General features: G+C 44.3%; 3 long non-coding RNA genes across 13 annotated transcripts in view; all 3 read right to left on the bottom strand.

The window, feature by feature from the left end:
- The window catches only part of LOC123382720, a 53,332-nt gene extending 44,125 nt beyond the window's left edge, over positions 1–9,207 (bottom strand). For all 3 annotated transcript variants that reach the window (XR_006591553.1, XR_006591554.1, XR_006591555.1), the window contains exons 1-2: positions 6,844–9,207; positions 373–522 (exon numbers count right to left, since the gene is read on the bottom strand). This is a non-coding gene — a long non-coding RNA (uncharacterized LOC123382720). The remainder of the gene's footprint in view (positions 1–372; positions 523–6,843) is intronic.
- An 8,988-nt stretch (positions 9,208–18,195) lies between these two features.
- LOC102901305 lies at positions 18,196–19,529 on the bottom strand. Its single transcript, XR_442300.4, has 3 exons — positions 19,469–19,529; positions 18,401–18,535; positions 18,196–18,306 (listed from the first exon to the last, which is right to left on the bottom strand). It is a non-coding gene; the product is annotated as an uncharacterized LOC102901305 (long non-coding RNA).
- A 42-nt stretch (positions 19,530–19,571) lies between these two features.
- LOC102901282 overlaps positions 19,572–25,362 on the bottom strand; it is a 68,208-nt gene continuing 62,417 nt past the window's right edge. For all 9 annotated transcript variants that reach the window (XR_006591385.1, XR_002739155.2, XR_006591389.1 and 6 more), the window contains 2 exons: positions 22,356–22,479; positions 19,572–19,631 (listed from right to left, as the gene is read on the bottom strand). This is a non-coding gene — a long non-coding RNA (uncharacterized LOC102901282). The remainder of the gene's footprint in view (positions 19,632–22,355; positions 22,480–25,362) is intronic.

Raw genomic sequence — 25,362 nt, 5'->3', positions numbered from 1 at the left:
TGGGATTAGAGTCTGTTCTCCATTGGCGACCCTTCAGAAACAAGTCATCCAAAATCTGGTCCATTGTATATGTGTGTATATTTTATGGCAATGTCTAGGCCGCTACTTGGGACATGAATAAGTTACTTGTGTTTATTTAAAAAGCCACAGGGTGTCATCAAAAGAATTTGATCATATCAGAAGAGTTTCTTTTCCTCCCCTGAATCTGGCAAAAAGGTTTTATTTATGGTACCAAGAAAGAACGGGCAGCACAGGTGATCTCCGAGGATTTTTTGCCACCTCTAAAATAGAGCAAACAATTTTGGAATTATTCCTCCTTTTTAGTATAAATCAGGAGACAGAAAACCTAAAGCCCAAACAATGAATTCTCACCGCAGGAAAGGTGTGCCCCATAAGCACTGTCTGAAGAAAATGTGTCTGCTTAGGCTGACGCATCATCCTGAAGCACTACAGAGCCCACTTCCTAGGGCATCATGCCGTAGTCGGGTCTGTGTGTTCTGCGAACATCCGACACAGCAACATCTGGGAATTTCAGAAAAAAACAAAAAACATATTCCAAAGTCAATATAAACCGTTTACGTTGTTGCCATCCTGAATTATACATTCCCCTTTAATTAGTGCAAATAATCAAAAGCTAGCAATATTTACAAAAGTCTTAGTTATGATTTATTTTCCTCAAGAAAGAATTCTACCCACCAATTGCAGATTGGGAAATGAAAGTAATCAGGCTAATCAAGATTTTAGCCGAAAGGCAAAAAAAAAAAAAAAAAAAAAAAATAGGCCATCCGGAAGATAGTTCCCAAATGTTCCAGCATGAGTTCTTTCCCCCTCAAATACTTTCTAGTGTCCCTTATTTTCTGATGAGAATTTCTTTACTCTCCATCCCTCTGCCTCCAAGAAGCCTTCCTGATACCTAGACTGTGTGAAGGGCCCCTCCTCTGAGCACCCGCTCCATACAGTAAACATTCTAAAGGCTCTGTTCCTATTTGTTTTAAGCCCCAAGTGCCTAGCACAGAGACTGGCACACAGTAGGAACAAATAATATGTATTGATTGAAGTGTATATTGTACCCATGATTTTCATATAACGTTTTGCTCTTCCTCATATTGTGTTTATAGACCATTCCTTTTGATTCATTTTCTCTGCCAATTCCCCCTTTATACAAATCTCTCATTCTGAAAGTCTATGTTTGCTAAGTTTCAATTGGCTGAAAGCAAAAAAACAGGACAAAAATGTCTACATTTTCACCCAGCGTGTGAGACTATTATAATCCAAAAAACGACCATGTAACTTTCCACCCACCATGATGGCTATAAGCAAAAACAGAAAATTACAAATGTTAGTAAAGATGCAGAGAAATTAGAACCCTCATATAATGCTGGTGGGAACATAAAACAGCTAAGCCAGCGTAGGAAATCAATTTGGTGATTCCTTAAAAACTTCAACATAAAAGTACACATGACCCAACAATTCCGCTCCTACTTCCATACCCAAAAGCACCGAAAACAGGTTGTTCAAACAAAAACTTGTACACAAGTGTTCACAGTAGCACTGTTCACAATAGCTAAAAGGTGGGAACCATCCAAATGTCCATTAACTAAAGAACATGTGGTATCTCATGCAATGGAATGTCGCTGGACTGTGAAAAGGAAAGAAATAGTGATACATGCCACAGCATGGAGAAGCCTTGAAAATGGTATGCTAAGAGACAGAAGCCAGTAACAAAAGACCACATATTACATAATTCCATTTATAGGAAATGTCCGGAACAGGCAAATCTATAGAGACAGAAAGCAGACTAGTGGTTGCCTGGGACAAGGATGGAAAGATAAGTGGATGGCTAAAGGGTAAGGGGCTTCTCTTGGAGGTGATGAAAATGTTCTAAAATTTACTGGTGGAGGCTGCACATTATCTGTGAATATATTAAAAGCCATCACACTGCACACTTTAAATGGGTGGACTGTATGGTATGTGATTATAACTCAGGAAAGGTATTTTAAAAAACTACCAGGTAGCACAAGGAAATTCATGAGGTGTTGGGATTGTCCTGTGTTCTGTTAGTGGTGGTATTTGGCAAGACTCAGTGCATGAGTTAAAATCTACAGAACTTGGGGCACCTGGGTGGCTCAGTCAGTAAGTGTCCAACTTTGGCTCAGGTCATGATCTCATGGTTTGTGAGTTTGACCCCTGTGCCAGGCTCTGTGCTGACAGCTCAGAGCCCAGAGCCTGCTTCGGATTCTGTGTGTGTGTGTGTGTGTGTGTGTGTGTGTGTGTGTGTGCGCGCGCGCGCGTACGTGTGTGTCTCTCTCTCTCTCTGCCCCTCCCCCACTCATGCTAGGTCTCTGTCTCTGTCTCTCTCTCACTCTCTCAAAAATAAGCATTACAAAAAATTATATATTGGAATTATGAGCTGGGATCCATGGTCAACTTCAGTTGCGATTGGTTTATCTAGTCAAAAATTCCTGGGGCACCTGGGTGGCGCAGTCGGTTAAGCGTCTGACTTCAGCCAGGTCACGATCTTGCGGTCCGTGAGTTCCAGCCCCGCATCAGGCTCTGGGCTGATGGCTCAGAGCCTGAAGCCTGTTTCCGATTCTGTGTCTCCCTCTCTCTCTGCCCCTCCCCCGTTCATGCTCTGTCTCTCTCTGTCCCAAAAATAAATAAAAAAACATTGAAAAAAAATTTAAAAAAAAATTCCTGAGCACACTCAAAGAGAACAGATACAAGGAGCCAAGCCTGAACCTTGTTCGTCAGGCTGCATTCTGCGGCTGAAAGCCAGACCATATGGAATCACTTCAGAGAGATCATCACCCATGTAGTCTCGTCTCCACTTCATGCTTCAAGCATAGGTGTTGATTCGGTGGTCCAAGGTTTCCTTCCAGGTCCCCAAACCCCTGGTGATTGAAATCTCCATCTCACACGTACCCGATAATGAACCTGGGCCCACAATGTAGAAGGGCAGGCGGTGACGTAGGAACTAAACCAGGTCATCGTTAACATCCTGTGACCCTCTCATGGGAATTAGGGAAGCCTGGTACCCTAATCATGAAAATACCCCTGCCATCCCCTCGTCCTTCACTCCAATCCTCGAAGACTCTGACCGAAGAGTGATACACTCCACAGTAGGGACCACATGCGTGCACCTGAATGTGCCAGACTCCACAGCATCCACAGGCATGAAGTGAGGGCAGGGACCACCGGTATCAGCTGGGATTAGATGCGACCACATATAATGGAAAGCCCAAAATGACTGAGGTCTAAACACAAAAAAGTCACTCTGCCACATAAAAGAGGTCTTTGGGGAGGCAACCCATGATTGATACGAAGTCAACAGGGACTAATCCTTCCGCCTTTCTGCTCTGCCAACCTCAGTGCCTGGCTTCTACACTTACGGCCCAGCATGACCGCTGAGGCTCCAGATGCCACCTTTCAATTCCGGGCAGCAGCGAGGAGAAAGAGTAGAACAATAATAACACAGGCACACCTCTGGGCTGAATCGGCAGTCTTTAGAGAGCCTTCCTGGAGATCCACGTGAAGGCGCCGTTTGGATTTCAAGGACCAGAACACGGTCACAAGGCTACCACAAGGTAAGGAGAAAAGGAAGCTGAAAGAGTGTCGCTTTTCAGTGGACACCTTGCTGCCCTCAATGATGCAGGAGTTCTGCTGGTCAAGAAGAAGCCAGAATGAATGCTGGGCAGAGAACCTGCGAGTAGACCCCGCCAGCCCCGTGTCTTCTGGGGTACCCGGAGCTGGCCCTGCGAGGAGCCCATTCAGTGCTGCTGATCTGATCTGATCGGCAGCAGACAGCCTGATCTAGAAGCGGCTTTGTTTTCTGCTCGTGTAAACAGGCAACTGTCTTGTCTGGCCCGCAGCGCCTGGGCTAAGCAGATAGGGCATGGTTTTTCCAGTCTTTGTGGAAGGAATTGGTCAAAAACATTGATATTTTTTCTTAGAAACCACAGCTCTCTGCGAAAATGAAAGGAAATTATTCCAATTTTCTAAACCATCTAGGCTTCTCAGGTTAGAAATGAGAGCACACTGTGTCATTCTGTCTTCAAGGTCACCCCATAATTCTCCCACCCGCAGATCCATGCAGACCAATGGAAAATAGTCACATCTGAAGGAATGGGGGTCGACGGTAGGTATCTGCTGTGTCCTAAAGGTGCCACTGAGAATGTGCCATTCTCTCTACGGGGAGGCCCTGCATACATATCCCCTCAGGAGCAGAAGACACATTCATGGAATAGCTCTTGTCCAACTCTTAATTGTAAAAACCCTTGCCTGTAGGGAAAAGAAATGGGATACAAAATGAGTGTAAGTGACTTTCCCAATGCTAAAGGCAGAGCTTTTAACTTGGGTCCTAGCTCTCAGTCCCCTGTTCAAATCAACATAACCCAAACTATTATTGATAAAGGAAAAAATCTACAATGGAGAACCAAATGTTTGAGATTCTGAAACATCTTACATTTCTGTCTACACTGATTTAGTTATCCAGATCAGTGTTTGATTCTTGATTTCATCTTGCCTTGCTTTGGTCTCTATAAAGTCACCCATTTAACTCAATCATTATTTATTGAAAGCTTACTCAGTGGCCAGAAAGAAGTATGTTATGAGAGGGTTACAAAAGGACTGCAAGATATGGCCTTATAGGGGCACCTGGGTGGCTCAGCCAGTTGAGTGCCCGACTCTTGATTTCGGCTCAGGCCATGGCCTCACAGTTGTGAGACTGAGCTCTATGTCAGGCTCCATGTTGAGCGTGGAGCCTGCTTGGGATTCTTTCTCTCCCTCTCTCTCTGCCCCTGCCCCGCTCAAGCACTCTCTCATGCTCTCTCTTTCTCTCAAAATAAATGAAGAAGTAAGCATTAAAGATGATGGCCTTATAATGTTACTGTGTTAAGATGTATGACCATGAATTAATTAGGTCAATTTTTAAACAAACACACCAAAGACTACACACATCCATGTGAGTGGCACCTCACCTTAGGAAGCGCACAACCCAATGATGGTGCCATTGCTTAAAATATTTTTAGAATTCATATTTGTGAATTCTTTTCAATAAATGAACCAAATTATATTGGGCACCTGTAGTTGCCACTGGGTCTTTTTGCTTTGAGAATGGAATTTATTTTTCAGAGCAAGCCAAAATCATTCAGAACCAAGTCTGGTAAAACAGGTGGATGGTCAGTTTAGGTTCCTGGTGACATTCTATCAGCCCACGAGGTCATCCGCCAGACCTCTTTTTCCATAATAGAATAATCTTGGCCAGCGGTTCTCAAACTTTAACGTACATCAGAATCATGTGGAGGGTTCATTAGACCATAGATGGCTGGGCTCCAATTTCTGATTCTTCAAGTATGACTGAGGCCTAAGAATCTGCATTTCTAATAAGCTCTCAAATGATGCTGATGATGCTGGTTCAGGAACCACACTTTGAGAACTACTGCTTTAAAACAGTTATTTTAGGTTTTCCTTGAGACAGAGCCACACTTAATCTTACCAGATGTAAATCATCCCTGCTCTCAGAGAACTTCCTTATTACTTCTCGTACTGGGTTCTGGGCACTTCATGGCCTCGTGCCTTCCAGGTATGAAACTGGACATGTGCCCATGGTCCCTACTGATAATGTGTCACTTTTCACCCAGAGCCACAGAGGGTGGAGCTAATGTCTGCAGTGGAAGGGGCTCACAGGTGTTTCTGTGATTAGAACTTGAGCTTTGCCCAGTACCCAGGAAAGTCACAGAATATTTGAACTGGAAGGGATATTAATTATCATCTAGCCTAACTAAGGTCCAACCCCACTCCCCTCATTTGAGAGCTGAGGAAACCAGGTCACCTAGTAACTTCACCCAATGGAACCCAAGTTCAGAGTCACCCAGTAAGTTACAGGACAATTACATAGGATCCATGAGAAAGTATCTGAGTCACCTTCTATTTACAGAGGACAGGATCATGATCTCATCCAACCAGCACCAAATGCAACGTGAGGTAGGCCTAATACAGTGTGTGCCTCCCCCAAAGAAGAAATAGTGCAAATCAGACTACATATGTCTACCCCTTCCATCCCATAATAACTGCAGTGGGAAACATCACTATTTACCCCCCTGTGGTGAAGTAGTCTTCATACTTGAGACATAACCCATTGACTCCATCTCCAACGATAAAGCCCTGTTTCTAGAAGATGACAGAGGGAGGTGAAGTGAAGGTCAGCTAGAATGCACATCCTTCCACTTCTTTGGTGTAAACATTCACTATTTGTGGTAAATGTCCACATGTCAGCAGAGAAACGGTCAAGAAACCACAACGAGTTGACTTGGCTGAGCCCCAATAGTGTTCTAAGCTTCAGTGCATGTCAACATCTGGTCTCAACCTCATTTCAATCTGGTACCAATTGATGGGATGGCACGGGTGCTTTGGAAGCCACATGCCAGGAAGAGGCTGCTGGGGAGGGTGAAACGGGGAAAGGGGGAGCATGGCGGGAAGAAAGGCTGGAAAACTCAGGGAGGACACAACCTGGGGAAGCCTGATTGTTTTAGTGTCTGCCCACCCTGGAACTGGCTACTTATGATGATGGATCCAGCCTATAAAACTCAGCCATATGGCCCCCAATGCCTTGTTCCTTTTGTTCAGCCTCACAGGACCTGCCTCCACCTGTGCCCCTGAAACAATACACAGCCCCTATGGGGGAACTACTAATATCTCCTCCCTTTTTCACAGCCATGTTTTGCCCTTTTCTTCTCCACCAATTCTACTGGAAACCCGCCTTCTCTAGAAAACTACCTCCAACTCACCTACATACCTGCTACCCACCCCGCCCCCACCAGGAAACTTCTAAGCGCAATTCCTTACAGTGAGTTGATTGCATTCTCGAATGTGAGCATTTTATCTTCTGTTCTTAGTGATCAAAAGCAGGTGCTTTATTTCCTTGGTGAGATTCTGCTCATGTTGTTCTTCTCGCTTTCCCAATTTTTCTAGCTCCTCCTGTTCCCCATGGAGTGCTGACTGTTTAGGTACCTGGAAAAGGCAGTCAGGTCAATACTCCTGAAGTGCCCTGCACGTTAGGGCTGAGCCCGTCTAAGAATGCCACTAACAGTTTGGGGAAAGGTTGAAAAGATCAGTCTGGGAAAGGTCTGGGGAGGTGTCCTAAAGAACCCACAAGGTCAGGCGTGCATGGTTGCTATGGTTACCAGGTCCTGGAGGTCTAGCCACCTCTTTCTGACAAGGTAATCCTCCGTGAAGCAAAAAAGACATTCAGGTGCCCAAATCCAACTCCCCCCAAGAGCTGGGAGAGCACTGACGGTCACACTAGCCAGCTTGTCACAATGTCACAGCATAGTTAGAGATCACCAGGGCTGTGAGGGGAACACACATGGCAAGCCACTTTGTGAATATTTGTTAACATTAGAATGACATTCAGGCCACCTGGGTGGTTCAGTCGGTGGTTCAGCTGAGACTTCGGCTCAGGTCATGATGTGGGTTCAAGCCCCACATCACGCTCTGTGCTGCCAGCTCAGAGCCTGGAGCCTGCTTCAGATTCTGTGTCTCCCCCTCTCTCTGCCCCTCCTCCATTTGCATCTCTCTCCCTCTCAAAAATTAAAAAAAAAAAACCAAAACATTTTTAAAAATTAAAAAAAATATATGAGAATGAAATTAAACAATGAAGTCAAAGCCAAACGTTCCTTGTACTGAGTCTCATTCTGTTTTGCTTTGTTTCTGTTTCCTCTTGAACCACAACTAACATCACATCTGTCTGTATGGTTCTTCTGTGCCTGGCAGCCAAGCCCTTGGACGTGAACAAGGCTGGGGCAGTGGGGAAATGAGTGAGCCAGGACCCCATCAAGATCGTTTCCCCTTCCTACCTGAGTCTCAAACGATGGTTTTCCAAGTTCCAGATGGTGATCATGATTGTTAAAAAGCAAGCATTATCCCTGTTAATGAGGATAATAAAACTGCACAATTCATAAGCACCAACAGCATATGGAGCACCCAACAAAACACAGATTTTCCCGGCATTATCAGGAAATGAAGTTTTCCACATCAGTGAATTTTCTAGAAAATTAGGGCTTACCTCTTTAGCGTCCATATTTTTTTCTGAAGATATTAACCATTTGGGATAGAAATATGCGTCAGATCTGTAGTACCCTTTCCTATCTTGCTAAACAGTTTGTCGAACATGACATTCACCATTTTTTTTTCCCTGGATGTCTCACTGCGAACATGTGATGCCCATAGAAAGGGTGTGTCTCCCTTTACAACGATTCTGGGTCTTTACTGGGACAGCCCGCTTCACGTTGGCCTAGAAGCAGCTGTCCACCGGGCTCCCCGCCCTAGATGGCAAGCACCCTAAGTGAGAGCCAGAGCTTTCTATCCTTAAGCCGGTATCCCCTACAACCTTGCCATTCAAAAGATGGTCCCCGGATAGCGAATCAGGAGGTCGTCAGAACCGCAGACTCTCCGGCCCCTTCTCTGACCTGCTGAATGAATTAGATTCTGAATTTTAATAAGACCTTCAGATGATTCGCATGCACATTAAACGCGGAAAACTATTACCCTCCAGCTGTGCGTGCCAGCCTGGCCCTGGCCCCTCACTTGTCATCACCTGCAGAGGCCTGTTAGAATCACGGGACACGGGGCCCTGTTTAGACCCCAAAACCAGAATTTCCCCCAGTGAAGCCCAGAAATCTATTTTTATCACACCCCAGGGGCAATTCTGATGTGCATCCATATGGAGTATCCGGCCCCAGATTTTGCTCTCAGGAGGCACCCCAGTTTTCTCTCTCCACTCACATTCTTCATTTCAACTCTTCCTAACAAACCAAACCCACGAACTTTTTGCAAAGCATTGTAGAGGCCACCTCAAAACTGTACCATCATTCCTGTAGGTGGGGGGGATGGCGGGACGGTCCACGGCGTCAGGCCCAAGCCTGAAGTTTGGCCGCGTCCTGTCATCAGTGCTCCAGCCTCATCAGGGACTTTGACCAAACCTCCTGACGAACGCATCTCTCGCGGCTCGGGGAGCTTGAGTTTGCGTGGGGAGCCGCCTCCGCAGCCCGGCCCAGAGCTGCGCACGGCGGCGGCGGGGCGCGCCAGGGTCACGGACACTGGGGCTCCTGCAGACGCGTCCACGGGGACGTCGCCTCCTGCGCACCCGCCGGGTTCCCCTCTGCTCCGGGCATCTGGAGCCCGCGGGGAATACGGCCACCTGAAGCCGGAACCGCCCCAGACCCCAGACCCCACCACCCAGATACCCCCTCCCCGCGCGAAACCGCTCTCACGCGTAACACACGTGGTCTTTATTAGTCTTCACTAAACTGAATGGAATTCTTGTCTTTGTGTCTCCTGGGTAGCCTGTCTCCTCCTGCACCAGCGAGCTGACAGGTGTTAGTTCTTTTTGTCTAAGCAGATACGATCCCGTTTCTAATTTTCTGACACGGTGGTTAAGATCTCCGGCTTTACTAAGTGAAAGAAGCCAGACACAAAAGGCCACGTATTGTATGATTGCATTTACATGAAATGTCCCGAAGAGACAAATCCTTAGGGATGGAAAGTGAGTTAGTGATTGCCGGGAGCTGGAGGGGGGTGGGGGGGGGGGTGCGCCTGCTAGCAGGTACCAAATTGCTTTTTGGCCGGGGCGGGGGGGGGGGGGGGGCGATGAAAATAAAATGTGCCATTAGAGAGTGGTGATGATTGTATCATCTTGTAAATATAATAAAAACCACTGATGGTACGCTTTAAAAGATAGAAATGTGAATTATAGCTCAATGTTTAAAAAGATCTGGGGCTTCAGAATCAGACCATCTGAGTTCAAATTCCACCCCTGCTGTATCCCAGCTGTGTTACCTTGGATAAGCTAATTAACCTCTTTGAGACCCAGCTGCATAGTGTATAAGGAAGGAGGATAGGGGCGCCTGGGTGGCTCAGCACCCGGCTTCGGCTCAGGTCATGATCTCACAGTTTACAAGTTCAAGCCCCCTGTCAGGCCCTGTGCTGACAGCTCAGAGCCTGGAGCCTGCTTTGAATTCTGTGTCTCCCTCTCTCTCTTCCCTTCCTCTACTCGCACGCGCCTCTCTCTCTCAAAAATAAACATTAAAAAATTTAGAAAAAAAAAAGGATAAAAGTACCTATATCATAGGTTTGTTGTGAGATTAAGTAAGATAATCTTTGTAATATGCCGGGTGCACTATAATAAGTGCCAATAAATGTTCATGGTTAATTGTGAATCCAACCATTTTCAAATTTCAAAATGCATGAGATGGGGCACCTGGGTGGCTCAGTGGGTTAAGCATCCGACTCTTGGTTTCAGTTCAGGTCATGATCTCACAGTTTCGTGGGTTCGAGCCCCACACAGCCTGCTTGGGATTCTCTGTTTCCCTCTGTCTCTACCCCTCCTCCTCTCTCTCTCTCTCTCTCCCTCTCTCTCCCTCTCTCTCCCTCTCTCTCTCTCTCTCTCTCTCTCTCTCTCAAAATAAATAAACTTTTTTTTAAAATGCATGAGAATCACCTGGGGAGCTTGGTAAAATGAATGCCCTTAGATTTTCAGATTTATAAGCCTGGAGTGTGGCTCCATAATCAGCATTTTTAATAAGCCTTAACACTCTGATACTGATGGTCTGGAAATGATACTATAATAAATACTGTTCTATACTCTTGAAAAATGGACAAATTGATACACAAATGTTTTAAGAATTATGTGTTAGCTTCCCACTTAGGATGTAGAAAACTGGAAAGAACATCACTCCTACCATTACACCAAGAAAAAGAAAAGTTGAATAATCTGCAGATTCACCTTTCTTGACCCATCAGAGATCTGGGACTGAAAGACAGTCAGCTAACCCCAAACCCAAGGAAACTACAGGAACCTCCAGAGAGAGACAAATATAAGCACTTGATTATCTGGGGCCAATGCTGCTGGACCCAGATAAGACTAATTCAGCTAAAAATTTCAACAAATTGGCACACCTGTGTGGGTCAGTCTGTTAAGCATCAGACTCTTGATTTTAGGTCAGGTCATGATTTCGTGGTTCATGTGATTGAGCCCCATGTCAGGCTCTGCACTGAGAACATGGAGCCTGCTTGGAATTCTCTCATTCCCTCTCTCTCTGTCCCTCTCCAGTTCATGTGCTCACTCTCTCTCTCTCTCTCTCTCTCTCTCTCTCTCAAAAATAAATATATAAACAAAGAATAAAAATCAACAAAAATTTCAACAAATTTCTAAAGGCTGAGCTTAGACCAGCAAGAGGCTATAGAACCCCTTGGGACACAGACAAAAGCAAATTCACACCCTCTAGCAGGTTTTCCTCCACAGACCTCATTAAGGATACACAAAAAAGATGGAGAATAGGACACGAGTCATCAGGCAGCATCCTATGCGCTACAGGCCTGGGAGAAAGAAGTAGCAGGCGCTGTGGGAAATGTCTGAAATTCCACTTAGATTCTTATCTCCTATCAAATCTAGCTTGGAAATATTGGCAGAAGGGCAACCAACCCTGTCAATCCTAGGACACTGGTGAAAAGCTATTGTAGCTGGGGAAAGGCAGGGGAGCAGCTCTATAGTCTTGGGAAGGAGCAGGAATATGTTCTGGACCCAGACCTATAGTTAAAGGTAAAGGAAAACCACTAAGAAAGCACCACCTCCAAGATGTAGAGACACAAGGCCTGGCTACAATGGAGACTTAATCAGAACATCAGAGAATGCTCCCCACCCCCACCAGGCTAATAAGCATCTAGTAACTACTGATAGTACTCTACTGCTGAAAGAGGTGCAAAATCATGGTGAGAAACCCCCATGGAAGAACAGGGCAAAAGGAAGATCTACACCCAAAGGTAGAGTAGACACCGTGGGGAGAAAACCTTCCAACAAACCAGCCACCACCCTAAACGCCAGAGAAATTTTAAAATTTTTAATGTTTTTATTTATTTTTGAGACAGAGAGAGAGGCAGAGACAGAGGGAGACACAGAATCTGAGGCAGGCTCCTGACTCTGAGCTGTCAGCACAGAGCCTGGCACAGGACTCGAACTCATGGACCACAAGATCATGACCTAAACTGGTCAGACACTTAACTGGCTGAGCCATCCAGGCGCCCAACACCAAAGGAGTTTAAAACTGTGTTATAATGAAAGTAACCATAGCAACAACAAATCCCAAACTGGTTTCCAACTCTTAATTAGGCTGATTCAACCCTCTACACTAAATGCTAAGAATAGGAAAAAATGTCCATTTCCAGGGGTAACAACTATTTAACTCAGTCTCTAATACCCTAGACAAGATGTCTGGCTTTCATCAAAAAATTACAAGGTATGCAAGGAAACAAGAACAACAAAAACATTGTCAAGAGGCAAAGCAATCCATAGAACCAGACTCAGATGTGACACACATGTCAGAACCACCAAACAGGGAATTTTAAATACTTATGATTATTATGGTAAAAGGCTCTAGTGGAAAAAATGAAAAACATACATGATGAGATGGGTAACTTCCACTAAGAGAGGGAAACTGTAAAAAAGAATCAAATGAAAATGCTAGAAATGAAAACCATAGTCACAGAGATAAAGAATGTTTCCAATGGGCACATCATAGACTTGAAATGAATAAGGGAATTAATAAGTAAGTTTAAAGATAGGTCAATAGAAATTACCCAAAGGAAAACCCAAAGGAAAAAGAGCCCAAAAAAAAAAAAAAGTCACCCAAGAACTGTGGGACAATATTGAAGAGTCTAATATGCATATATTTGGGATCCCAGAAGAAGAAAACATGGCAGAAAAATATTTGAAGAAATAATGCATTCAAATTTATCTTCATTTATTCCATTTCCAGTGCTCTTCATTTCTTTGTGTAGATCCAAGAGTCTGTCTGGTATCATTTTTATTTTCTTGAGGAAATTCCTTTAACATTTATTGTACTTCTAAGTCTGCTAAAAGTAAATTAGTTCAGTTTTTATTTGTCCAATGAGATTTTTTTATTTCTTCCTAATCTTCAAAAGATATTTTTGCTGGGTATGGAATTCTGGGTTGACATTTTCTTCTTTCAGAAATGTAAGAATGCTACTCCATTGTCTTCTGGCTTGTATAGTTTGTGATGAGAAGTCTGCCATAACTGTTATCTAAGTGCAACGTGTCTTTTTTTTCTCAGGGGCCTTCAAGAATATCTCTTGGCTTGAGGTGCCTGGGTAGGTCAGTCAGTAAAGCATTCAACTCTTGGTTTCAGTTCAGGTCATGATCTCACAGTTTGTGGGTTTGAGTCCTGTATCAGGCTCTGTGCTAAAGCATGGATCCTCCTTGGGATTCTGTCTCCCTCTCTCTGCCCCTCTCCTGCTTGCTCTCTCTCTCTCTCTCTCTCTCTCTCTCTCTCTCTCTCAAAAATAAACATCTAAAAAAATAATATCTCTTGGCTTTTAACATTTTGAATGATATGTATAGATGTGTTTGTGTTTTGGTATTTATGCTGTTTGGTGTTCTCTGTTGGTGTTCTCTCAGGTTCTTAGATCTGTGGTTTGGTGTTTTAATTTTGGACCTACCTTTGGTTATTGGGAGGGTGTAATTTTTAAGCTGAGAACTGACAAATGAGTAGGTCTCAGCCAGAAAAAGAATGGTTGAGAAGGGGGTTTCAGAAAAGAAGATTCTGAACAGATGGAAGAAATAGCATGATTAATGGCCTATAGATGAGAGATCCTCACATTAAAAAAAAAAAGTGAATGGGAAGGTATAGCAGATAAGGCTGGAGAGACAGAGGATACATTTTGGAAGACTGTGTAACACACATTAACCATCTATTCTTAGGGTAAACATTGAAGGCTTTTAAGCAGAGAAGTGACATAATCAGATTTAAATTCTTAAATTCCTAATTGTCATCCCACCTACTGACAGGAGAGTATATTTGTGCAAAATGTCTTAGATTCAATGGTCTACACATTTCCTTGGATAGAGTTTCAAGCTACAGGCTTTTCTGTCCCATATTCCTTTGTTACATCTTCCATCACCTACCACATACCTCCTAGTCTCCCTGCAAAACTTACCTATACTATGGTCCATTCCTTTGAGTCTTGCTAAGTATTTATCAATATCCTCTTTTCTCCATACAGTTATATTATATTTACCAGCCTTCTTTATTATTAGATGTGGCCATGTGCCAGAGTTCTGGCCAATATGAGCAAGAAATAAACTTTTTCCTACATCACTAAGATTTAGGGGTACTTAGTCACAGCATTTAGCCTACTCTGACAAATACATGAAGTAACTATCTAGTTACAAAGAAACTAATGTTTAGATGACTAGTAAATTCCTTGGGTCCATATATTATTTTGTTAAAGTATCATATTTTACATAGAAGGATGAGAACAGATAAGTAAAAGTTTGTGTATTCTGCAACTCACGCAACATTGAGGGCCTCACACTTTACCAGTCTACCTCTAGGAAGTCCCTGACAACACTCCTGGGATTCATGCTTTTAATTAAGCATGGTGTAGAACAACAGAAAGTGCCTTGATTTTATAGCAGGAAAGCCAATATTCCAGTTCCTATGATCCATGTGGCCTCGTATAAGTTGCTGACCTCTTTGGTGTCCATATTTTAATCTATAAAAGCAGGAATAATACCAGGGTAAAGGACGACACCGACAGGATTAAGCAAGGCCACATCTGTGTGGTAGATTGCTACTTCACCTATATCTACAGCCTTTCCTAGGTGATTCTGCAACTGCTCTAACAAAAAGAATGGAGCACAGCCCCCCACACCTTGACACCGAGTTCAGCCCTGTGACTTCCTCTGGCCAGTATAGGAGTAAATGAGGCCTCGCAAGTTTCCGCTTGCTCTCTTTTGCCTCTTCTATCACCCTCTCTGCCACGGGAGGACATGTCTGGGTTAGCTTGTTGAAAGCTAGGAGACACCCAAGTCACCTCAGCTTGAGGCCATCCTAGATCAACCGACAGCCAGCCAATGTCCAGCTATGTGAGCAAGCCTAGACAAGACTGCAAAGCTACAGACATGTGAGCAATAAACACTTGTTGTCGTATGGCACTGACATTGCAGGGCTCTTTGTTATGTGGCATCATTGTGGCAACAGATAACCAATAGAGTCTGTGAGATTAAATCCCCACAAACTGTAAAGTACTATACAAATGTAAAGTATTAAAGCTCATGAAAATTATATATATTATATAATTATGTTTATATAATTATATACTGTTTAATTATATATTTATATACTTTGTATATTTGTATGTTATATAGTGATATTATATATATTTATATATTATATATAAATATATATCTTTCTGAGCTTTAATAATTATATAATATATACATTTTATATATGAATCAAACATAATATATTTATATTTTTAATATATTTTAGTATATTATATAGTTACATTGTATATAATTTATGTGTGTGTGTGTGTGTGTGTGTGTGTGTGTGTGTGTAGCCAAGGACTCCATTGGTCTATGAGATATTAGAGCCTATTGAAAAAACTCATTAAGTCCTTATTTAGAGAGTCATGGAATCAAAATTTGATCTGGACAGAACCTTGGAGATTGTCTAATCTACCCTTCTACCTGTGTATGGAGACTCTTCTCCATATTGATTCCCTTTATGGGTACCAACAGATTTGTGTCCTCTAGCCCCTCTATGCTGGGACATCCTTACATCCTTCTCTGTCTCTAGCAATACCTGTGTGGACAACCCAGGAGGCTCTAGGTCCATCCTTCTCACTTGGCCATTCCCCTGTCTTGATGTCTGTGGCTGATGCTCTGGTCATGCTGTGATTTACAATTTTTCCAGATGCCTTCAACATGCAGCCACTTGCCAAAGTAAAAGTTGCTAATGCCATATCATTGATCACATGTTCCTGCATATTGCATTAATCTTAAAGACCCAGCTTAATGCACACAAGGACACCCTCCCTGAGTATCGAAGGGCTGGTCCACAAAAGCTCATAAAATAGGCATCCTCCGGATTTCCAAAGGAATGGAAAGCCACAAGAATAAATTGGAAGAGAAATCGGGCAAGCTGTTTTTTATTTTCTAAAGGAAGGAAGAAATTATTTAGCCTGATTCAGGGCTCTTTCAGGCACCTCACACATTATTATCGCTGAACAAATGCTTATTATTCTTCTTAGCAATGAGGTAAGCCGAGATGGACCTTTTCTTCCCTAAAAGGAATCAGGAGTACTTCCAAGTCCCATTTCTGCATCCTAAATGCTATCTTCACCTTAGCAGCCGAAGGATCTTTTTTTCCTCTAACCTAGAAGGCAGGAGGCAGAGTGCCTGTCTAGAAAAATGACAAATCAGACATGACATACATACAGACCTATTACTTCTGTCATATTTCTCCTCTTAACTTTTCTCAGCAATTAAGGTTTCCATGAGCTTCCCACTCCTTTTCAAATCCTGCTCGTGAGGCAGTTGTAATTAAATTCCCTTGATTTCCCAGTGCTGCTTCTTTGTAAAATAACTTGATCTTAGAAAAGTTCCCTTTCTAAATTTCCCTGCACACCCTTTCCTGACCTGGACTGTGATGGTGTTCGAAATCTTTTCCTTTCTTCTGTATCTAAACTTAGGTCAAGCACTGCATCCTCCAGGAAGTCTTCCCTGATGGCTTAACCCAGCTTCATTTGGATGCCCTCTCTCTGGACTCCCATAACCCTCTCTATATCCCTCTATCCAATTTACCATGCTGTCTTTTAGTCATCAGTATCCTTATTGTCTCCCATGCTTGGCCTGCGCACAGAGGACAGGGTCATGCCTCAGTTGCTTTTCATCCCGGAAACCAGACTTTCCAGTAGAATTCAGAAAGAGAAAGACTGACCAGTAGCTGATGTACCCTCATGGCAACTATTTCGTTCCCCTTGACAGTATGCTCCACGTGCTGAGCCTAAATCAAACATTGCCTTTGTTCCTGCCTTGTTAGCATCACAAAGATAATTTACCGGGTGAGCATCATGGAATCTTCTGAAATCATCAAACTATCAAATAACTTTTTGCTACCTGGTCTGGGGGCAGATTTATACTAAGCACTATGGGGGGGAGGGGGGTAGATAATAAGGAAATAGAAAACTAGGTCTCAGACAATAAGAAATATATTATCTAATTGAAGATTCAAATGTATGCATATAAAACACTAACTTTGCATCAGAGAATATGAGTGCAAATAAATTACATACACATTAACAGTGAGAGGAGAAATTCAGAGAGGGAGAGAGTGCAGGAAAAGGAGGAAAGTTGGAAGGGGTTTTGAGGCAGCTTTGCAAACGATGCTAGGGGCGCCTGGGTGGCTCAGTCAGTTAAACAACCCGGTCTTAATTTCAGCTCAGGTCATGATCTCACGGTTTGTGAGTTCAAGCACCGCGCGGGGCTCTGTGCTGACAGTGAGGAACCTGCTTGGGATTCTCTCTCTCTCAGCCCCTCCCCACGCACCCCCCCCCCAAAATGAACAAACAAATATTTAAAAAAAAAAAAAAAAGAAGCTAGACTCAGGTCTTGAAGGAGAGTAGGATCTCAGGAGAGGGGAGAGGACAGGGTGCAGCCTTTGGAAGGAACAACATAAAGGTTCAGAGGCAGGATCTGTGCAGTCTGTTTAGATTTGGAGAATCACGAGTAGACGTGCGTGGCTTGGATGAAGGCCCTTGATGAGGAATAATGGGAAATTAGGTTCCAAAGCCAGACCATATTATCTTGATTTTCCCCCCAATAAAAAGAACCGCCTAAGTCACCTACTTTTAAAAGGCCCCATCAAATCCACGTCCTGAACAGGAAATGTGCACTTAGCAGGGAATGTGCAGTGTTACTATAACTCAGCCACCGCCAATTACTCTCTTCAAGAGAACTGTGTTAACTCTTGACTAACCAAAGGGTGTTTCTCTGGTCTGTTCTCTCCCTAATTCAACCAACCAGTACATCTTGTACACCCACTGCTTCCTGCTCTCTGTACGAAACTCCCTAAATCACTCAAAAATGAAGGAGACAGGGGGCGCCTGGGTGGCGCAGTCGGTTAAGCGTCCGACTTCAGCCAGGTCACGATCTCGCGGTCCATGAGTTCGAGCCCCGCGTCAGGCTCTGGGCTGATGGCTCGGAGCCTGGAGCCTGTTTCCGATTCTGTGTCTCCCTCTCTCTCTGCCTCTCCCCCATTCATGCTCTGTCTCTCTCCCAAAAATAAATAAAAACGTGGAAAAAAAATTAAAAAAAAAAAATGAAGGAGACAGAACTCCTAACTTCGAAGAAGGTATTTTCGTCTTATTTTCCTTCTTCCACACTTCTCTCTCTGCTACCAGTTTTTAGGGACAGTATCCTTTTAGGGGCTCCATCAGACTCCAGACCTCCTGTAATTAAACACATTTGAAACATGCTGGTAGGTTTGAAAAGAGAGGAAAGAAGAAAGCAAGTCAATAAATAATTTGGAGGTGAAATGCTTACATCTGGAGAGCCTTCCTTAGGATGTTAGGTCTTCAGCTAGCCTCTCCTCTCAGTGATTAAGAATTGGCTCTCTATCTGCCAGCAACCTTCTTTTGTATCTCCCTCCAATGAGAAATAAGAGATCTCTCTTCTTGTCTAAATGAGGAGAGGAAATCGTGGCCACACCAATATAACACAGTCCAACTCACCCTTCTGAGTCTGACTTCGACCAGCCCCCAGGCCAGCTCCAAAACAGCACAGCATGGCTGGAAAACCCTCCCTCTCAACATGCCAGGCCATGTGTCTCCTATCATTCAAATAATTCCTGAAATCCCAACCGCTCTGTGGTCCTTCAGGACTCCAGAGACAAATAACTGTTTCCCCTCATCAGACACTACTCATGAAAGGCTTTGGCCACTTTCCCTGATGGATCAGCACCCCCACCCCAATATAGAATGAATTCTCCTTTGCTCCGTACCCATAAACATATGGGCCCTTGAATCATACTTATTATAAACAGCCTACATTTGAACTCCTCTGTGGCACCCTACAACCTCTCTGTGGGTCCAGTAGTCTTGGGTTTGTTGGGATCTTCGGAGCCAGCCCTGTCAGTGTTGTTTTCATAAGTGGACTGGAACAAGACCAGACCAAACAAGCATTCACACATGATTTTCTCACTTAAAAACAACTGCAAAAACCAACACTCCTATGGCATTTATAAAATGCTTTCATATCCATGACCTGTTTTCTTCTTCAACCTAACCCTGTGAAGTAGGATTTCCTTTACCCTCTGTGAATTAAGAAATGGATGTTAAAACAGATTAAGTAACTTGCCTTTGGTCAATAAGTGGGGCCCAGAAAACTACTTTAAATGAGCTCCTTCTAGATTCTTCACCTGACACCATAAAACAAAATAAATATTGGACAGATTAAAGACTTAACAAAACTATGAACAAAAGGGAAAAAAAATGAAGATTTTGCCTGATCTCTGGATGAAGAAAGATTTTTTTAGGCATAAAAACACTGGAAGAAATCAAAAAAAGGCAACATTAGATTAGTCTACATAAAAATGTAAAACTTTTGGGGCACCTGGGTGGTTCAGTCGGTTGAGCATCCCACTCTCGATTTCGGCTCAAGTTGTGATCCTGGGGTCCTGGGATTGAGCCCTGCATCAGGCTTTGCACTGGGTGTGGATCCTGCTTGAGATTCTCTCTTCCTCTCCCTTTGCCCCTCCCTCACTCACTCTCACTCTCTAAAAAAAAAAAGAATAGTAATAATAATAATAAATATTTTTTAAAAATGTAAAACTTTTATATGTCCCAAAGCCAAATAAAAAGCCAACAGCCATCTGAGGAGAAACTGTCTGAAAACTAGATAGGCTCCTATGAAGCAGCCTTGCTCAGTCACCGTCTGGGGCCAGCTCTAGAAAACTAGGACTTTGCTTCAAAAGCTGAGGCCAATTCCGAAGCAGCTCACCAGCTCTCTAGCAAAGGGACATTCGAGTGGCCCATATCACAATCTGCACAGGAAAAAAGCCTGGAAACTCATCAAAAGGCTAATAGTGCCTATGGAATTATGCATTACTTTTACTTTCTTCTTCATACTTTTCTGTACTTTCCATGTTTTTGCAAAACACATCATAATTGGGGGAAAAAAGGTTTTATACTCAGAAAAAACAGAGTTTTATTTTAAAATGAGGATTATCAAAGGATTTCTGTTTTCCCTAATCGTTCTCAGTCTTATCACCACACATCTTCTGAGAGTGATGTCTCTAATATATTCGTAGTTTGCTTAGAAACATCTGAGTTAGGACATTATTTTCAGAACAAAATAAAGCTTGAAATTACATGTATCCACACAGAACACTGTTTTTGGTTTGCTCTCTGAAGCCTTTGCTTTCTTGAAGGTTTATGAAAAACTTTCTGGGGTGGGGGATGCTCCCGGGTGGCTCAGTTAGTTAAGCCCCCGACTCTTGATTTTGGCTCAGGTCGTGATCTCACAGTTCATGAGTTCATCCCCTCATCGGGCTCTGCACTGACCGCATGGAGCCTGCTTGGGACTCTTTCTCTCCCTCTGTGTCTCCCCAACTTGCACTCTCTCTCACACACACAAAATAAATAAGTGAGCTTTAAAAAAATTTTTTTGCCGATTTGCTTCTCCTAACAACTGCATTGGAAGGAAGAAGGAGAAGCAGGTGGGGGGAAGGGAGTTCCCACGTAGCATCTGCACCGGGCAGGGTGGGGCAGGGGGGTTACACCACCACGCCACCTGTGACAAGTGTTTTTTGTCATGTGGGGATATCAAGGTTCAGAGTCAAGTACTGTAAGAGCTGGAGACAGGATTCACTCCAGGTCAGCTTGGCCCCAAATCTTTGCTCATTCATTTACACCTCATGGCCTCCAATCAAGAGCTATGTTCACATCGTGCAGCTCAGCCAATTTGGGGGAGTTGACCACTGGAGCTCAGCCAATTTGGGGGAGTTGACCACTGGAAGTGCCTGGGCACGCAACAGGCAGTTCTGCCAAGCATGGACTGAGAGTCAAGAGATTGTGTCCCAACATCAGCTGTGTCCAAAGGGCCACGTGACCTTGGACAAGTTTGCTTTCTTGCCCACAGAAGCAGTGGCTGGGACTAGCGGTTTCAAAAGGGCTTTCCTTCTCTTAAACTCTGACTCCCTAATAGTCATTTATACGTGTGAAAATGGTGCTCTCCACAAGCCAGTGCTGTTCGTTCTGCTTCAAGGGCACAATTCTCTAAACAGGTCCCTATGATGGCCTTATCAAGGACCACTGCCAAGCTCGTTCACTATGGCACTGTTTACCCACAGAAAACTGGTAACAATCTAAACATCAATGGAGAGAGAACTAAAATAAGCTATGGCACGGGGGCACCTGCGTGGCTCAGTCGGTTAAGCGTCCAACTTCAACTCAGGTCCTGATCTCATGGTTCTTGAGTTTGAGCGTGCATCAGGCTCTGTGTTGTCAGTAAGGGGCCCAACTGTTCCCTTCTCTCTGCCCCTCCCCTACTCTCTCTCTCTTTCTCTCTCTCTCTCTCAAAAATAAACATTAAAACACGAACGCGCACACGCATGCACATACACACACACACACTCTCTGGAGCTTTTATACGGGGCACCACAGAAAAGGCTGGGTCACATAATTCATTCCTTGAAAAAATCTCTATAACATCCTAACACACACTATTAACTGACCATGTAATGCCATCAACTTAATTTCCTCCAACAAGAGTAATGCAGGACCTACTATAAGCTAGATAGCATATGAATCTCCACATTCATATAAGGCATTCTACATATTCATATAATGAATTGGTCTCTGGTCCCCAAGGTGCTCTCAGTCTGGGAGGGGGGTGGGTGGGGAATGCATAATTATGGTACATTATAATGAGAATTGTCATACAGGTACAAAGTCCAAGAAAGCCTAGGGTAATTCTGTCTGGAGGAATCTAAAGAGGCCCAGCATTTAACCTGGATGTGGAATTTGAAGTGGGTACCTACAGAGTGAGCGGGACCTCGTAAAGTCACAAGAGGACAAGACAGAGGACCCAAAGGGTATATAATATAGAGAGAACTGGCACACTGCAGGGGCCAGCGGGGGCCAGCAGGCACCTATGAGGCTAGGGAGTAGCAAATGAGCTGGGGAAAGGAGGCTGGGTCAGGCCCTGAGGGTCGGGAACACCATCTGTACACAGGACAATGGTGAGCCATTAGAAGTTTCCGCGCAGAGGAACAGAGCAATTAGAAGGCTTTCCTGACAAAGACAGATCACTCTGGAGGCTGTGTGGCCAGCAGATTAATAGGTATCTGGGTCTGGGTAGATTTAATGGCCCTGAATATTTAACTAAGTGAGTTTCCTAAACACGAAAAGTATGATACATTTTAATGCGTTTCTGTCTCTCTCTCTATGGCAACTAATCTTAATTATCTCAGAAATCTGAGTTCAAGAAGGTATCTCACCTGTTTATCTTCAAAGGAAACAAGTCAAGGGTTTACTGTGAGTATTAAATGTGCATCTTTATAGGTTTAAGTCTTAATTAAATAGCAGTGGGATCCATATGCAGGTTACTGAAAGTGTAAATACCTGGAAAGAAGGGGGGAAAAATATTTGAAATTTGTCATGTTGAAGTATTGTTATTAAAAGAACAGAAAACTGTTAAAAACCAACTCATTGTACCCTGCTGTCTGTTCAGGCTGCTGTAACAAAATGCCACAGCCCAGGCGTCTTGTAAACAACAGAAATTTATTTCTCACAGTTCTGGGAGCTGGAAGTCCAAGGTCAAGGTGCTGGCATAACTGAGCGAGGGCCCTTTTCTGGGTCTCCAACTTCTTGTATCCTCACAGGGCAGAAGGGGTTGGGAGCTCTCTGGGGTCCTCCGTTATGAGTCATTAATCACATTCATGAGGCTTTATCTTCACAACCTAACCTCCCCCCAGAGGCCTCACCTCCTAATACCATCACACTGGCCTTTAAGATTCAACCATAGCACCTGGGTTCCATTTACTGCATGTAAATTCATACGTTCAATTACGAAAAAAGTCTGTGGAGGAAATAGGATCCAGTCTACACCCTTGTCCCTCCACACCTGCTACCTCCCACCCCTTCCCCATCCCCGTCACATACATGAGCAGCACCCAACACCAGCGCTGTAACCCAGTTCTGCCATTGTGGTTTAGCTGACTCCAAAACTTTAAAGAAAGTCAGCCCTAAAGCACTAAAATTGGGGTAACCACTCAGGACAGCAGGACAAGTAGAAAAGGAAGCAATCTCAGTAGAGTCAAAAACAGGGGTGGACCCTGCACCATACATATCAGCATAAGCAGTAAGTTGGGCATGTATTTGTTCAGAAACCAGAGAGCATCCAGTATATGCCCAGCGCTGGCCCAGGCACTGGGACTGGTGAGAAATCGGAAACAGCAGTTTTCCTCAAGAAAACTCTGTCTCTTTTGATGCTTCCTGCAATTCTCTAACTGCTTAAGTTGTTCGGAGGAGGAAACTGAGGTTCAGAGATGCTAATGCACTTCTCAAGACCAGGATGCCATGTGGGGGGATTGAGAATGAGGCAGGAAGACTGGGTGAGAGTTGAGCACTGAGTCACTGACTCTGAGCACAAGCGCAGGAGAGCACCTGTTGTAAAAGAAGTCCCCAAGTCCAGGGGCCAAATTTATACACAGGGACCCCAGATGAGGGGGCAGACCGCTGCCTAGCCAGGAAGCATTGCAAACCATTATGCGCCCCCTAAGACCATGTTAGCTTTAAAAGTGTGTGCACATGGGTGCACACACGCACATGGACCGACTTCCTAACTCCAGTCAAGATATCCAGTCAAGGCAGCTTATAGAGTGCACTGCTGGAGGCACACAGACCTGGGTTCAAATCCCAGCTCTTCTGCTCAACAACGCGTCAAGCTACTTAACCTTGCCCTGTGTTACTAAGCCTTATCTCAGGGGGCTGCAGTGGGGAGGGGGAATTCTAGAAGAAATGATGCATGGAATGTGCTTAGCAGAGTGCCTGGCATTCAGTGCCAATCAGGAAAAGTGAACCGTGACACTTCCCACCCAAGAAGACCCAAAGCAAAAATGTGATCTGTTCTCACAAACGGGTTCCTTCCGCACCTGGTCTCTCTACCTGCATGACTCCTACCCACTGGCCGAAACCGGGCACCGCTCTCTCTTCCACTTGTCACACGGCCGCCCTTCCCCCTTTCTCCGCCATCTTGACCATCACAGCTAGCACTTCCGGTGTGATTCTACGTTCAAAGATACTAAGCCAAGCATTTTACAAGATCTTTAATTGGGCAGCGAAACCCTCACGAGGAAGGTACTATCATTATCTCTGCTTTGCATCTGGGGAAACTGAGACTTGAGTTAAGAAACTTGCCCAAGATCAGAGTGCCTGGGTGGCTCAATCGGTTAAGTGACCGACTTCGGCTCATGATCTGACGGTTTATGAGGTCGAGCCCTGGGTCGGGCTCTATGCTAACAGCTCAGAGCCTGGAACCCACCTTGGATTCTGTGTCTCCCTCTCTCTCTGCTCCTCCCCTGTTCACACTCTCTCTCTCTCCTTCAAAAATAAACAAACATTCAAAAAAAATTAAAAAAGAAAGAAAGAAAGAAAGAAAGAAAGAAAGAAAGAAAGAAAGAAAGAAAGAAACTTTCCCAAGATCACACAGCTATTTTGTGAGAGAGATCACATTTTATAGACCGTTTATTCCAAAGCCCAAACGCTGAACTATTACACTGTGCTGCCTCCCAACGAACCAGTCACTACCTTAGCCTGGTGCATTCTCCCTGTGGCTTCCTGTCACTGTACTGCAACCACATCCCACTCTACTCAAGCCCAGAGGGCTCTGTGGGTTTTCGGAAAGTGGTATGGACCACTGAATTCCCCATCAGCCTCAGAATGCCAGGCTGATGGGGAATACGACCAACACAGTGTCTCTTGAGTCTGAGAAAGGGTATTGCTCAGCTGGGAGCCACCCTGGCGGGGAGGGTGGGCAGGCGGCATGGAGGCCAAGGAGGAAGGCAGTCCATGAGTCTAGGTGTGAGGTACAAAGGGCCTGAGGCGAGGGGTGGGGGTGGGAATGAAAAGGCGGCATGCGACAGACATTACCTCACCAGGCACAAATACTCCCAAGGCTGGAGCTTTAATAATTCTGTTACTAGGGCAACAGCAAAAGAATCTATCTCGGAGAGAACCCAGCGCGGCCCGTTTTTACACAGAAGCATGGCGGCTGTAAGCTGGGTTCTCTCTGAGATAGGGGTGAAGGCGAGTGGCCAAATGACACAGCAAGCCGCATGCACCAGGATTTTCCCTGAGGTTTTTCTAACCTTTCCATCCTTCCTAGTTTGGGAAGTGGAGAGACATTTATCCGAAGCAAGCTCTCCAGGAAGGTAGACAGCGTGATCCATGAAGCAGGGGCTATTTGAGCCCCACGACAGGTTACTGAGCCTGCCTCTGATACTT

Source organism: Felis catus, chromosome F1 (genome assembly GCF_018350175.1).
Source record: "Felis catus isolate Fca126 chromosome F1, F.catus_Fca126_mat1.0, whole genome shotgun sequence".
Lineage (NCBI taxonomy): Eukaryota > Metazoa > Chordata > Mammalia > Carnivora > Felidae > Felis > Felis catus.
The sequence above is the reverse complement of the archived record's forward strand: the minus strand, read 5'-3'. Positions and strand labels throughout refer to the sequence as shown.